We start from the raw sequence: 13,832 nt of genomic DNA on the forward strand, positions 1-13,832 counted from the left end.
TTTGCAACAGCAGACAAGCACAAAGAAGCAAAGAGGTGGAAAGGCAGGATCTGGCCTGTTAGCTGAACCCAGCTATAGCTGGTCACGTGGCCCATTGCAGTGAATGAATTTGCATCACGGTAATGAACAGGAAAATTTGCCTTCATACAAACAAGCACTTTGCAAACTTCTCTAGCTGGCTCTGCCAATTCTGCTCAGTGCTGGCTTGAAACACCCTGCTGCTATTCCAGTCCCATGTCTGTCCTGTGCAAGGACTTCCAGTTATGCTGCCCTGTGTGTCAGGTGTTGAGCACAGGTTTCACGATGTGCTCAAATGGCGATGAGGATGATCACCGACTTCTTTTTCCCCTTGTTAAACACTAGCAAGATTTAAATGCCAGTGTCTCGAGGTGAGAGACTGGGGTCTTGTCTATACGGTGATTTAGTGTGCAGCAAGCTTGGCATGAGTCTACAGGGCTCTAGTTTGCTGCCTACTAAATGGCCATGTGGACCTTGCTGCTGTGCACTGGATGTATTGTAGTGATCTTTGATCTCATTCTGGAATAGATCAAAGTGCACTGTGGAACTTTTAGTGCGCAGTAGCAGAGTCCATCCACCGATTTAAGGTGGAGTGCTGTAGATTCACATCCCAGCATGTCACACAGTCAATTGCTGTATATAGACAAACCCAGATAGCCTCTTGGGGCTGTTTCCAGATGGTGCAATTTAGAGCAACTGGGAAGCCACAGTCAGAACTGTAGCTAGTGTTCCATTATATGTATAAACCCTAGATCTAGGAAGCCAGCAGATAACATAAGCTTTCTAGCTCTCCTCATAGTTGAAAAGCTCTGGTCATTGTGATGATATACATGATATTGATACACTTCCAAAAATCTCACTAACTTTTTTGGGGGAGAGAGAAAGAGACAGAGATAGGGGGAGTCTTTTTTGCTTGAGATTTCAAAATATGTGGTCTGTAGTCAAAAGAAAATGTATTGGCAAAATTTGTGGCACATCAGACAAAGTGCTCGTGAGACTTGGGACTTTGAAAAATTCCTCTAATGATTTGTTGTAGGGCCACATAGAGGGAGTAGATTCCCATCTCATTTATACCAGTGCAAATCAGTAGAGTTATTCTGGGTCTACAGCAGCATAACAGAGATCAAAATTTGGTCATGGTGTATTAGCACATTGCATCACCTAGCCCAGAGGAAATAGTTCTGTCACGGATATAGGAGTAAGGCATTTTAATGGAGCAAGCACGCATTGCTAACATATAGATTAGAATTCCTCTTGGTTAGGTGCATTAAAACAACACTTGATTCTGGATTGAACTATTTTCAAGTACTTTATTATGGGCAAGTCAGATAAAACAGGAAGTTAGATTGTAGTTATTTGTAGACTCTTCTGTTTCATGGACTAACTCAAAATTAAACTGAAGGAGAACTAACACAGAGAAGGGTGAGAAAATAACAAACAGGGAATCAAGGTTCCTTGTTGTCATTCTCCATAATTTTTATTCAAGCTAATTAATCTGCGGGCATTATGACTCTCCTCAGCAAACACAGGTTTAGGAGGTTTGGTAAATTTGTATTCCTGCTTCACAGATGCAGATTAGCGCTCTTCCCCCCACCCCCCCCACCCCCAAGTACAATTTTAAAGACAAGTATTTTCTCTCCCAGTGTCCATATTCAAATTTGTGAGGGAATTATTAAGTAATTTACTTTATGATGTTTTAGAGATTAAAATAATTACTCTATAACAGAATAGAAGAAGGATTTTGCATTTCTCGTTCTTCATTGCTAAAATAACAGGGTTTTTCACCCTGGACTCTTCCCATTCTTGTGTGTCTTGCTTTATTGCTAAGAAATTACAATACAAAATCTCTTGCTAATCTGTGTGAAAAGAATGAGAGATACTGCTGAATCCTCTCAAAAAACTCATGTATAACCTATGAAGTAGGGAACTTTTACAGTCACAGAGATTTTTGCCATTGACTTCAGTGAGATCAGATTTGGGTACACTTTCTGTATACATGGGATACCTGTAGTAAAATTGCCAAAAGAAATCCTTAAGCAAATATCTCCCTGCAGATTGCAAGCTGAGGAGGACTTCAAAATAATCTTATTTCAAATCTTAATATTCCCTTAAAGTATTTCAAAGTCAACATTTCGAAACGACCAGAATGTAATTGACTTAGGAAATGTTTTCATCTGCATTAAATTATTTCAGCAATCAGGTTAACACTCAAATTGAAATCTCATCCTTCCTCATTACATAGATCTAATCAATATAGTTAATTTAGAAGTTGGGGAATGTCTTCATTAATATATCCAATTAAGTATGTTTTTAAGTGTCATTGAGTTATTATGACTGTCTTGTCACAAAATAATAGCCGCCTTGAATTTATTTTTCAGAACTCTTATGTATCATGCTAACAAATGCAAACTTTATTATCAGCACTAAAAATTCTGTATAAACAATCTACACTTAAAACATTTTTCACCAGACTTTATTTTGTCCAGCTGCTCTCTAATACTGTCATCACAGTCTATATATAAACAAACTATAGATAACTCTGCAGTGGTTTAACACATGGCCATTGTTAGTGTAGATTCTCCGCTATTAGCTGAGCCAAAGTGATAGTATGAATTACTGATTTTGACCTATGTAGTGTAAGTATGGAATAGACAGGATAATGCTTTGAATGCAGAATCAAGAACAATGAGGGGGAATTCTATGTGTTGGAGCTTGATATTTTGGAGAACTCAGGGCTAGAATATGAAATTTCTCATTAATTTTGGCAAGCAGTTAGTCATAGGAATAGACCTGCTGATATCAATGTGTGTAAGAGGTTCACAATCTGGCCTAGAACACAGGGATCATGTACCCACCACTGCAATGCAACCACTACAGATCAGGAAGTGAAGAAGAATAACATGTCCACTTGAGGCCAAAGGGGAGTTTTAAGGATGTAACTATCCACAATGGAATTTGGCTCAGATATCGGGGTTAATACCTCAACTTTTGGATAAAGTCTTAAAGAATCTTTAATCACCCTAACGTGGTCAGAAGTGTGGTTACGTTTCATCTAGTTGATGATGCCTCCAACAGCACAGGGGCCTCTAACATCATGCTGGGGTTAGTGTGGACTCCGAAGGAAAACTACGACCTTTCTGCAACACCTATGTGCTTTGGAGGCCTTCCATCCAAGTACCAACTTTGCTTAGCTTGTGGGTCGAGGAGTTGGCAACACAAGATGCAGAGGCTAAAGGCACATAGACCAATCTGTGTATGATGTAGAACTACTTAAAAAATACTCTATGGATGCAAATAGAAGGGAGAGTTGAGCTTTGTAGACAGTGTATTAAAGTTTCTTTTAGATGTAAACTATTCAGAACAGGAAACCCCACCAGTAGTACAGATGGTCTGTTTGTTTGTATCTGAAGTGTGAAACACCATTATTCTGGAATGGGTCCTTCACAGCAGAAGTCCAGAACGAAGTGAAGGCTGAGCAATTTAAGCCAGTTGCTCTGCTAACTTTTGAGATGTTCCAGCCATCAAGTATCCAGGCAAGTGTGACCAAAATGGGTTGATGTCATGATGTGCGATGCCTGGTGAAGGAAATTGTCCTCAGATATTCCGAGGCTGAGTCAGATTTCCCCAGGCCTAGGGCTCAGTTCAGGGGAAGCCTGCCAAGAACACCCTCCTTCCAGGCCACTCTGTAGTTGCTGGTTTCAGAGTAGCAGCTGTGTTAGTCTGTATTCGCAAAAAGAAAAGGAGGACTTGTGGCACCTTAGAGACTAACAAATTTATTTGAGCATAAGCTTTCGTGAGCTACAGCTCACTTCATCGGATGCATTCCTCCTCAATCACTGTTCTGTGGCCGGTACACTTCCTTTCAATGGGAAGATCCACTGTCCAACTCCTGCATCTGCCAACCCCTCGCCTGTCCCTAACTCCCATTTCTATGGCACTGTAGAATGAGAATAACTCCATGGGTATAGATCTTTTGTGTGGGCTCTTGGCATTCTGCAACACCACATCCACTGCCAGCAAGCCTTCCAAACCCTCCAAGGAGAGGGCAGGAGTTGCTTATTAGATTGGCAATTTATTGCCCCTCATCCTGAGTTCTTGTTGAAAGTAAGGTTCATGTCATTGTTTTCTTTCTCTGGTGTCCTCGTCCAGCCTGGATAATTCCTGACATCGAGCTCAGAAGCTTTTCCAATGCATAGAAAATGAATTGTTTGTCCAGTGAGCATTGGGGATCTATTTTTTATTACTTCTGTTTTTTTGAAACAGCCTTCCCATATCTCACTGCCTCATCAACTTTTCAGCTCATTGCAAATCCTGGCACACAACATACCTTTCTTTCTTCACTTATACCTCCTTAATTTCTCTCTCCCTCACCATTATTGGTAATTTTGCTCTGTAATAATGTTATTTAGTTCTGTAAAGTGGATATGGTTTGCATGAAAGATGCCAGACAAAGTAAATCTGTGGTGATGCTAGATTGGATACTGGGTGATGAAGCTGATTGTGTGAAGCAGCAGAATCTTCACTAAGCTTTTTTCCCAGGAGCCTGACTCCTGACACTCGTGACAGGTAAGATGCTCAGTGCATAGTAGCAGATGCTCAGCATGTCACAAGATCACACCTCACATTCATGGACAGAAATGGCACACAGATTCACTGATCATATAAATGCTGGGTGGATGGGAGGGGGAGCCAAGGGGGAAAAGAAAAATAAAGGAAACTAATGAAAGTTAGAAAGGAATGGAAGTAGAGAGAAGGATATTGTTTGCAGGAAATGATCTGAACCCTATCAGGGAAACTGAGTTACTGCAGATAGTGAGATCCAAGAAAAGGAAGCTTATAAACTGGTCAAGCTGATCAGGCCACTCTTGCTGTGGAAGAGAGAGAGAGAGCAGGATGCTGATGGTGGCACAGAAGGGTGCCCTCACACTTCTTATCTCTTGAATCTGTGGCATTTGTCAGAGGCTTTGCCTTCAGATACAGAGATGTTACTTTACTTCCTCCATACACATGTTCAGGAGTTACTTCATAACTTTTGGAGCAGGCTTTCTGTCTGATGGTGGTACTTGAAACAGTATCTTCATGGAAACTTTAGCAATCTTAGCGTAGTGATAAAAACCGAACTGGTGCTGCTAATTTTCATTGCAAACCCATGCAAAAAAAATACATTTGGTTAGAAATGGTTTGTGCAATTTCTACAGTGCAATATTATTATATTGGTGCCTTGAAAATGTATTTAATCTCCCTTTTACTGGAGTTCTGTCACACTATCCCCAAGAATTACTTCTACCCAGTGATACTACACCATAATGGTCCTGACTCCTACAGCTTACAGCACTGTGCCTTCTTCCAACCCCACCCCTCAGCCTCTCCCCCTGGATCTCCCTCCTCATCCCAGGGTAGCTGTGGCAGCCATCCTCTTCAAAGTGCATTGTCCGTGAGGCTTGCAGATGCCAGCCCACTACCGAAAAAGCCATGTCCTTGCTGTGCTAGGGCAGGAAAGCTGTACTGCCACTGTAGTGCTTTCCAGGATCCGCACAGCTGGCTGCTGCTTTTCCTGTGGGTCTCTGGGATGTATGGAGTCTGCAAGCCACCCCCTTCCTGACTTTGCAAAGATGCAAGCCCGTCCCTTTGGAATGGTAAAAAGTCAAAAGGAACTCTGCAAGGAGACCTGAGTGAAGGATTTTCTGCTGTAGGGGGACATCTGGCCACTTTTTTTTTTAAAAAAAAAAGGAGGACTTGTGGCACCTTAGAGACTAACCAATTTATTTGAGCATAAGCTTTCGTGAGCTACAGCTCACTAAGTGAGCTGTAGCTCACGAAAGCTTATGCTCAAGTAAATTGGTTAGTCTCTAAGGTGCCACAAGTCCTCCTTTTCTTTTTGCGAATACAGACTAACACGGCTGTTACTCTGAAACCTGTCACTTTTTTTTTAATACAACAGATGAAAATCCATATCCAAATATGGATTTTGTAACAGGGCCCTGTCCATTGCTGTATGGCTTCATCTTTCTGTCATTGTGGTCTGTTCAGGGTCTGCTAAGCTCTTCCACTTGGACATTCAGTGCATGAGGAATCATCCATGCAGGGGAAAGCTTCTCCCTTCTCTAATGACATTTTGAGGTCTTTGGAACAGAGTTTCTACTGGGCTTGTGCCCCATACACAACCTTAATTAGCCCTCGGAGCACTCCAGTGAGGTAGCTAAGTGCTTTACAGATGGGTAAAATGAGGATTAAACATATCAGTTGTCTAAGGTCAGAGCTGTCCAAGGTTCGTGTCGGAGCCAGGAATAGAACCCACTGCTCAGACATCCAGTCCTGCACTCTAACAACTCCCCCTCCCTCCCCCCCAAAGTAAGTACTCAGTATCTGCATGACCTTTTTTGACTGCATGACCTTTAAGGAGGACCCCAGCTGCCCGCTCTTACATCAGCTCAGACTGACCGCAGAAATGCTTCTCTTTCATGACCCAGCTGGAGGAACATCTGATATTCTTAAGTTTCTCATGATGAACTTTCTGAAGTGTCTGTCCCATGCCACCTCCTGATGATGATTCAGATGTGTCTGGCTCAGCCATGATAATGATGACTACTCTGGTGTTACCAGTTCAGGCTCTTCATATGAAGTTCCATTGAACTAACGCTGTGTGACAGTCTCACTTCCTGACTCACTGTTGCTGAGTCACTTTCAATTTTTTATCTCCGTTTTAAGGGAACCTGCGGTTCAGTATTTTTTTTTCTTTTTCCATCTCCCCAAGTTTAACAATTTTTTTGTTCACGATTTTTTAAATTATTATTAGCATATTCGTCATACCAAGGATAATAATTCGTCATACCAAGGATAGGTTAGATGGACCATTTGTCTTATTTGATATGGTAATTCCTATGTTTCTATTTCTGTGGCCAATAATAGCTGATTCAGAGGCAGATATAAAACCCACCTAGTAGAAAATTATGTGCTAATGTGCCCAGGGGGCAATTTCTTCCCAACTCCAGGCAGTTATTTTATGCCCCAAATCACATAAAGGGATATAATTTCTTTATACACTTTTATTTTCTATACTGTAACTGCAGGTTTTCTGGTTCATATTATGTGAATCCTGCTAAGAACTTTACTTCTATAATATCTTGTGTCAATGAGTTCCTCTGGCTAATATATGTATATTTTTAAAAGGCTGGTGGTGCTCTATTAAGAATTTTAAATTGACTATCCAGAATTGTGTAAGAAATGAAAGTGACTGCTTAGGGCCTCTGAGTCTTGTACTGACTCTGCAGTAGTACACCACTGATCTCCCCCTCAAATGACTGAATGGGAGGGGGAAGGAAATGCCTCACCAGATCCTTCTCCCCGAACAGTTTGAGGCTCTGCATAGCAACAAGACCACACACAAAATCAAAGTCCATTGAAGTTAGTGGAAAGGATTCCTTGATTCAAGGAATCGCAGATTAGCACTGGGGTTACTTTTAGAAGAAATAGTAGAATGGCCCTCTTTGGTTTCATTTCATATTTCTTTTAGACCAAAGACGTTGTCTGAACAGTTTTCTTTCTGAAAACATTTTGAGACATGGTTCGTTGGTAGGCTGAAAGCTCAAACTCCCAGTGGGTGTTTGGCTGGGGTATGGTGGATTAGTTCTGCTGTTGGTCTGGGTTAGTCCAATTATCAAAGGAGCTGTAATATTTTAATCTGGTACTTAATGCTACATTTTCACTAGTGCAGGGCGTTGAGTCTGGGATAGGTGTTGAGAAAACAAAACGAAATAAATAAGCAAATAGCACAGGGAGATGCTAAATTCTGCCCTGGCTTAAAAAGCTGGTGCAACCCCCCAGAACAAAATGGGGTGTCACCTTGTGTGAGAGAGGGCAGAATTGGGCCCTATGATATCCATTTTGGTGTTAGAGTAGCAGCTGTGTTAGTCTGTATTCACAAAAAGAAAGAGGACTTGTGGCACCTTAGAGACTAACAAATTTATTTGAGCATAAGCTTTCGTGAGCTACAGCTTGAGCTGTAGCTCACGAAAGCTTATGCTCAAATAAGTGTTAGTTTGAGATGGGTGGAGGGAACAGCATAATGATTTTCTGTGGGATTTTTAAAGGCACGTAAGTGACCTGAGTGCCCAGAACCCATTCTAGGAGTCCATTCGCTCTGGCTGGTGTAAATCAGGTTGGACTCTGCTGCAGTCAGTGGTGGTATACGCCAGTGGTACAAGTCAGAGCAGACTCTGGCCGTCAGCTCCCAGAGGGCACCTGATGCTGCTGTCAGCTAATGAAAATGCAGCAGCCTCCCTATCAGCCAGGGCTTTAACGTTTTTAAAGAGCCATTTGGGTTGGGCTGTAAAGCTCAGCACAGTTGCACCATGAGTAACGCTGGCCGGTTTCCCCCCCTCACTGAACCGAGGGGGTAATACTCATACAGCGCCTGGCTACCTGCCAAAAGCAGCAGCAGCAGCCGCTTTTCTTTCCTGGCTAATCGCTGATAAAACAGGAAGACCTTGATCATCCCTCTTGACACAAATAACGATGTTATCTCCTGTGATGTATGACACCAAGCCAGATAATGGCCTCTGGCCTGCCTGTTTTCTCATGAGATGTAAAATACAATGATCATGTTACAAGGGGGAGATAAAGTGGCACAATCTTCACTACTTCAAATAACTAATTGAAGCAGGGACTAGTGGAAATGGCTTCCTTTGTTCCCTCGCCATTGTTGATATAACAGTGCTTATAATGAAAGCCGAGACTGTTGCCCTCTTTCTCTTTTCTTTTCCTCTCTATTTTTTTCTTTAAATACAAGAAACAGCTTCTTTCTCTCTCTTCCACCACAAGGCTGAGAGCCCTGGTGAATTCAAGCAACTGGGTCCTGTTTTCAAGCAACATTCCTGCATGTCATCATCAGAAGGATGAAATCAATAAGTAGTTCTCCTGTGTTTCCCCAGAGGACTTTCGAGAATGGCAGGGTTTGATACCCAGGCTCTCCAAACTATAATTACACTTCTTTTTTATGAAAGCGACAAACCTAATTACATGGCTGGGGCGGTCACTAGGGGCGTGTTGATATTTCAGCGTGGGCACAGCACTCCTCATGATTAAGTCAGTGTTTTGTTTTTTGTTTTTAAAAGGCACAGTGGAAATGGCAGGAGGGGTAATTGTATGGGCTGGGAGAAGGAGTGACACTGTGTAATATCCCGTATGTCATCATTAAAGTAGGGAGGAGGCCTGATTGATTCTCAACAGCCAGGGACTGATCATCAGAAAGGATGATTCGATGTGGCGTCTTTTCTAACAACAGGGACAAACTAATTTCTGTCACCCAAGATTGGCTTCAGAAACAAACCAAAAAACAAAGCATCCCAAATCTTGTTTTTTTTTTCTTCTATTACCATTGCATCAGTTGACTATTTTTATGATTATTTAGTAATATGAATATTTTATCATAGTAATGCCTAAAGGCTCACACCAAGCTTGGGGCCCCCACTGTGCTAGGCACTGACTAGACAAACACAGAGTGAGACAGATTAAGTATGGAGGGAAACAAAGGCATAGAGAGGGTAAGGGACTTACCTAAGGTCACACGGCAATTTAGTGGCAGAGCTGGGATTGGATTCCAAGTGTCCTGCTCCCAATCCAGTGGTGCCATCTTGTGCCTATCAGACCTGCTAAGTCCCATGCATTAATACATTTGCCTCAGCAAAGCCATCTGGTCTGCCAAGTCAGTAGGCCTTCTCTTCTTCATTACACACTGCGAAGGCAAATGGGACCCAGTCCTGCAAGGTGCTGAGTGCCCTCAACTTCCATTGACTTTAGGAGCCGTTGGGAGCCCTCAGCCCACTCCTGCAGAATTGGGCCCATGCAGCCTTCGCTAACTGACTTCCTCTGTTAGCTGGAAACTCTGTTTATCTGAAAGCGTCTGGGTCTCACGGGACATTTGGATAAATAAAATAATATTTTGTCTTTTATCGTAGAGCGTGGAGCTATGGATGACTCAAGGGGACTAGCAATGAAAGACCGTGGAGTTTTCACTTCCAGGTCAGTTGGGACCAAGAGCTCTTCCCATTTGACAAACAAACTGGTGGTCTATTTGAGAGGAGGTTGTTTGTGCGATGTGGACACTGGGCCAAAACAAACAATCACCACATTTGTCACTTGCGTGGCAAAGCTCTTATTGGTTGTCTCCTCAGACAGGCCAGGGCATCCCTAGCGATGAAGGCAAGTCTCCAGCCAATTGGCAAGGTGGTGTCAGGGCTCTTGGGTTCTATTTATACCTCTGCTACCAGTGTCTCACTCAGTGGCCTTGAGCAACTTGCTTCACCTCTGTCATGTCTCAGCTTCCCCATGTACACAATGAGTGTTACAGTGCATACTTGACCCACAAATGTATTATGGGTCTTAATTGTGTAATTTAATTTGAGAAGAGCTTTTTGAGATTCTTATATGAAAGTTGCTATTTAGTGTCCTGATCCTGCTAACACTCACATGCTCTACTTAAAGCATGCAGGTAGACCCATTAACTTCAAGGGGATGGTTTGCATCCTTAAAGTAAAACATATGCAGACATATATGCACAGCCTGAATACAAGCTTTATGAGCCACTATACTGCCACTGTGCAATGCAATTACTATATTAACTTTGTAATAAGAGTAACTTACAAAACAGTTACTGATTCTACAGCAATTTGAGTAGATGCCAAAACCTAGACAATAATTAGTGATAATCTTCAACATCCAGCCTGTGTGGAGTTTCTCAGTGCACAATTCACAGTATAGCTGGCTCTAGAACTGTCCCACTAGCAGGGTAGGGAAAGTTGTTTTTTAAAAATGTTGTTTAACATCAGCTGTTGTTAGAATCCCAGTTTAAAACCTTTCAGGTGTAAATACAGAGCTTAAAAGCTTTTCCACAGCTCCACCTTCAAGAATGAGTTTAATCCTTTTAACAAAGCTCTGATCTGACAGTCTATTTCGCTCCAGGCTTTAGCTTTAGTGGTTGCAGCCAAAACCTGACAAGTTCTTCTTGTTAATTCTGAATGTATTACCCTGTGACAAATGTATCTTCCACTTATATGTGACACTGAGAACGAAATGCGTATGATCAGATTTCCTATAGCTGCAGTGGGTTAGCTGTTAAGAACATCTCCATATCCTTGCAATATAACAATTGATCCAAACCCATTCTTTTTTAGCAGTGTAACTTGGGCAGGTTTAGAATCATAGAATATCAGGGTTGGAAGGGACCTCAGGAGGTCATCTTGTCCAACCCCCTGCTCAAAGCAGGACCAATCCCCAATTTTTGCCCCAAATCCCTAAATGGCCCCCTCAAGGATTGAACTCACAACCCTGGGTTTAGCAGGCCAATGCTCAAACCACTGAGCTATCCCTCCCCCCAAGCTGAGTTTAGGAAGGTCAGGAGGGGCCGCAATCTGCCGCCATAGTCTGGAAAGATTAGAGAGGCTAAAAATAAACCTGCCACTTCCCTTGGACGTTTTCCTGGTGAAATCCAGAAAGATGCATCACTTGAATACAAAATAAATTCAGATGGAATTTTTTATACATATTTTTATAGGGACAGATGGAGAAACTGTCTTCCTTGGTTTTTCACACTGCCTAAACCCAGTGCTAGTATTGCTGAGGGCCCCTGTGCTATTCTCCAAAGCTTGCCCCTGAAGACTATTCTTGGATGCTAGACTAAAAACTTTCTTGATTTCTGCAATACAAAGCCTGATATCAGAAAACTCCTAATTTGTATACATTTGATCATATGTTATCTGCTAATTCTGCCAACTGTCTCTGATGAACTCAGTCCCTCTCAGCTCATAGAACATTTGCATGTTGACTAGTTTCTTGAATGCATTGTTTTTATCATTTTTAATTACTCAGCTGTAGCTCTAGGGCAGGGGCAGGCAAACTTTTTGGTCTGACGGCCACATCGGGTTTCCAAAATTTGTATGGAGGGCCGGTTAGGGGAGGCTGTGTCTCCCCAAACAGCCAGGCATGGCCAGGCCCCTGTCTCCTATCTGCCACCCCCCCCCCCCCCCCGCCCCGCTTCTCGCCCCCTGACAGCTCCCCTGGGACTCCTGCCTCATCCAACCCCCCCGTCCCGTGACGGCCCCCCAGGGACTCCTACCCCATCCACCACCCCCTGCCCCCTGCTGCCCCATCTAACCCCCCTCTCATTCCTGACTTGCCCCCTGGAGCCCCTACCCCATCCAACCACACCTTCTCCCTGTCCCCTGACCACCCCTGGACCCCCCACCCTTGACTGCCCCCTGCCGCCCCATTCAACCCCCCCTTATCCTTCCTGACTGCTCCCCTGGGACCCCTGCCCCATCCAACCCCCCCCTGTTCCCCGCCCTTTGACTGCCCCAACCTCTAAAAACACCCCCTGCTCCCTGCCCACTTACTGCGCTGCCTGGAGCACAGGTTGCTGGTGGTGCTACAGCCGCGCCGCCCAGAGCACCGGGTCAGGCTGTGGCTCTGCAACTGTGCTGCCCGGCCGCCCAGAGTGTCGCACTGGTGGTGCGGCACGCTGAGGCTGAGGGGGAGGGGGAAGTGTAGGGGAGGGGCCAGGGGCAAGCCTCCCAGGCCAGGAGCTCAGGGGCTGGGCAGGAGGGTCCCGTGGGCTGGATGTGGCCTGTGGGCTGCAGTATGCCCACCTCTGCTCTAGGAGGATAGTCTGGTATTGCAATGGACTGGGAATCAGATGATCAGGGCTCAATATACTGCTCAGACTCAGACTTCCTGTGTGAATTTGTGCAAATCACTTGATCTCCCCAGCTGTGCAATGGGGATAATAGTTCTCTCTCTTTCTCCCACCCTTTATCTGTCATGTCTATTTAGATTATAAAATCTTTGGAACAGGGACCAGAACCCAAGCCTCCTGACTCCCACCTCTATTCACCAGGTCATGCTGCCTTCCACTTATTTACCATGTTTTTTTTTCACCTCTCACATACATTCTTGTGCATTTTTAGTGGGTATGAAATGTTCCTCTGAAGATCTGTGACCTCTGCGTGTTTCCAGGACAGTTGAGGAAGAGACTATTGGTGGCCCCTTTCACACAGCAAGCCTGTGAGTGTGACTCCCCTTATAAATTAAAAACACTTTTTTTTATATTTAACAGTATTATAAATGATGGAGGAAAAGCAGGGTTTAGGGTGGAGGCTGACAGCTTGCGACCCCCCCAAAGTAATAACATTTGCAACCCCCTGAGGGGTCACGACCCCCAGTTTGAGAACCCCTGGTCTACACACTAAGGATACTTTGGGTATGCGGGCTCTGGGGTGGGGCTAGGGATAAGAAGTTTGAGGTGCAGGAGGGTGCTCTGGGCTGGGATCAAGGGATTTGGGGGGCAGGAGGGAGGATCAGGACTGGGGCAGGGGGTTGGGGTGTGGGGAGAGGTTCAGGGTGCAGACTCCGAACGGGGCTTATCTCAAGTGGCTCCTGGAATCAGTGGCATGTCCCTTCTCTGGCTCCTACGCGGAGGCGTGACCAGGAGGCTATGCACGCTTCCCCATCCACAAGCACCACCCCTGGAGCTCCCATTGGAGCACTTAGGAGCTGGAGTGGGGCCATGCCGCAGCTTGCAGGAGCTCCATGGTGCGGCCCTCAACCCTGCGCCCCAGCCGGAATGCTGGAGCGGGGCTGAGCCGCGTGGTGTGGCCCCCGACCCAGCGCCACAGCGGGAGCTCACGGGCCGGCTTAAAATGGCCTGCGGACCGTAGTTTGTCCACCCCTGCTCTACTGTGTCCTCACTCTACACATTGACCCTGTGGCTGAGGCTGAAGGTGCCTTGGTGTTGCCTGTCCTGTCCTATGCAGAACTTACAT

At 44.5% G+C, this 13,832-nt stretch overlaps 1 long non-coding RNA gene across 1 annotated transcript in view; it reads left to right on the top strand.

The window, feature by feature from the left end:
• The window catches only part of LOC122463072, a 100,977-nt gene extending 87,737 nt beyond the window's left edge, over positions 1 to 13,240 (top strand). The window contains exons 2-3 of the long non-coding RNA XR_006286052.1: positions 9,975 to 10,038; positions 12,978 to 13,240. This is a non-coding gene — a long non-coding RNA (uncharacterized LOC122463072). The remainder of the gene's footprint in view (positions 1 to 9,974; positions 10,039 to 12,977) is intronic.
• The last annotated feature ends 592 nt before the right edge of the window (positions 13,241 to 13,832 follow it).

Source organism: Chelonia mydas, chromosome 15 (assembly GCF_015237465.2).
Source record: "Chelonia mydas isolate rCheMyd1 chromosome 15, rCheMyd1.pri.v2, whole genome shotgun sequence".
Taxonomy (NCBI): Eukaryota; Metazoa; Chordata; order Testudines; family Cheloniidae; genus Chelonia; species Chelonia mydas.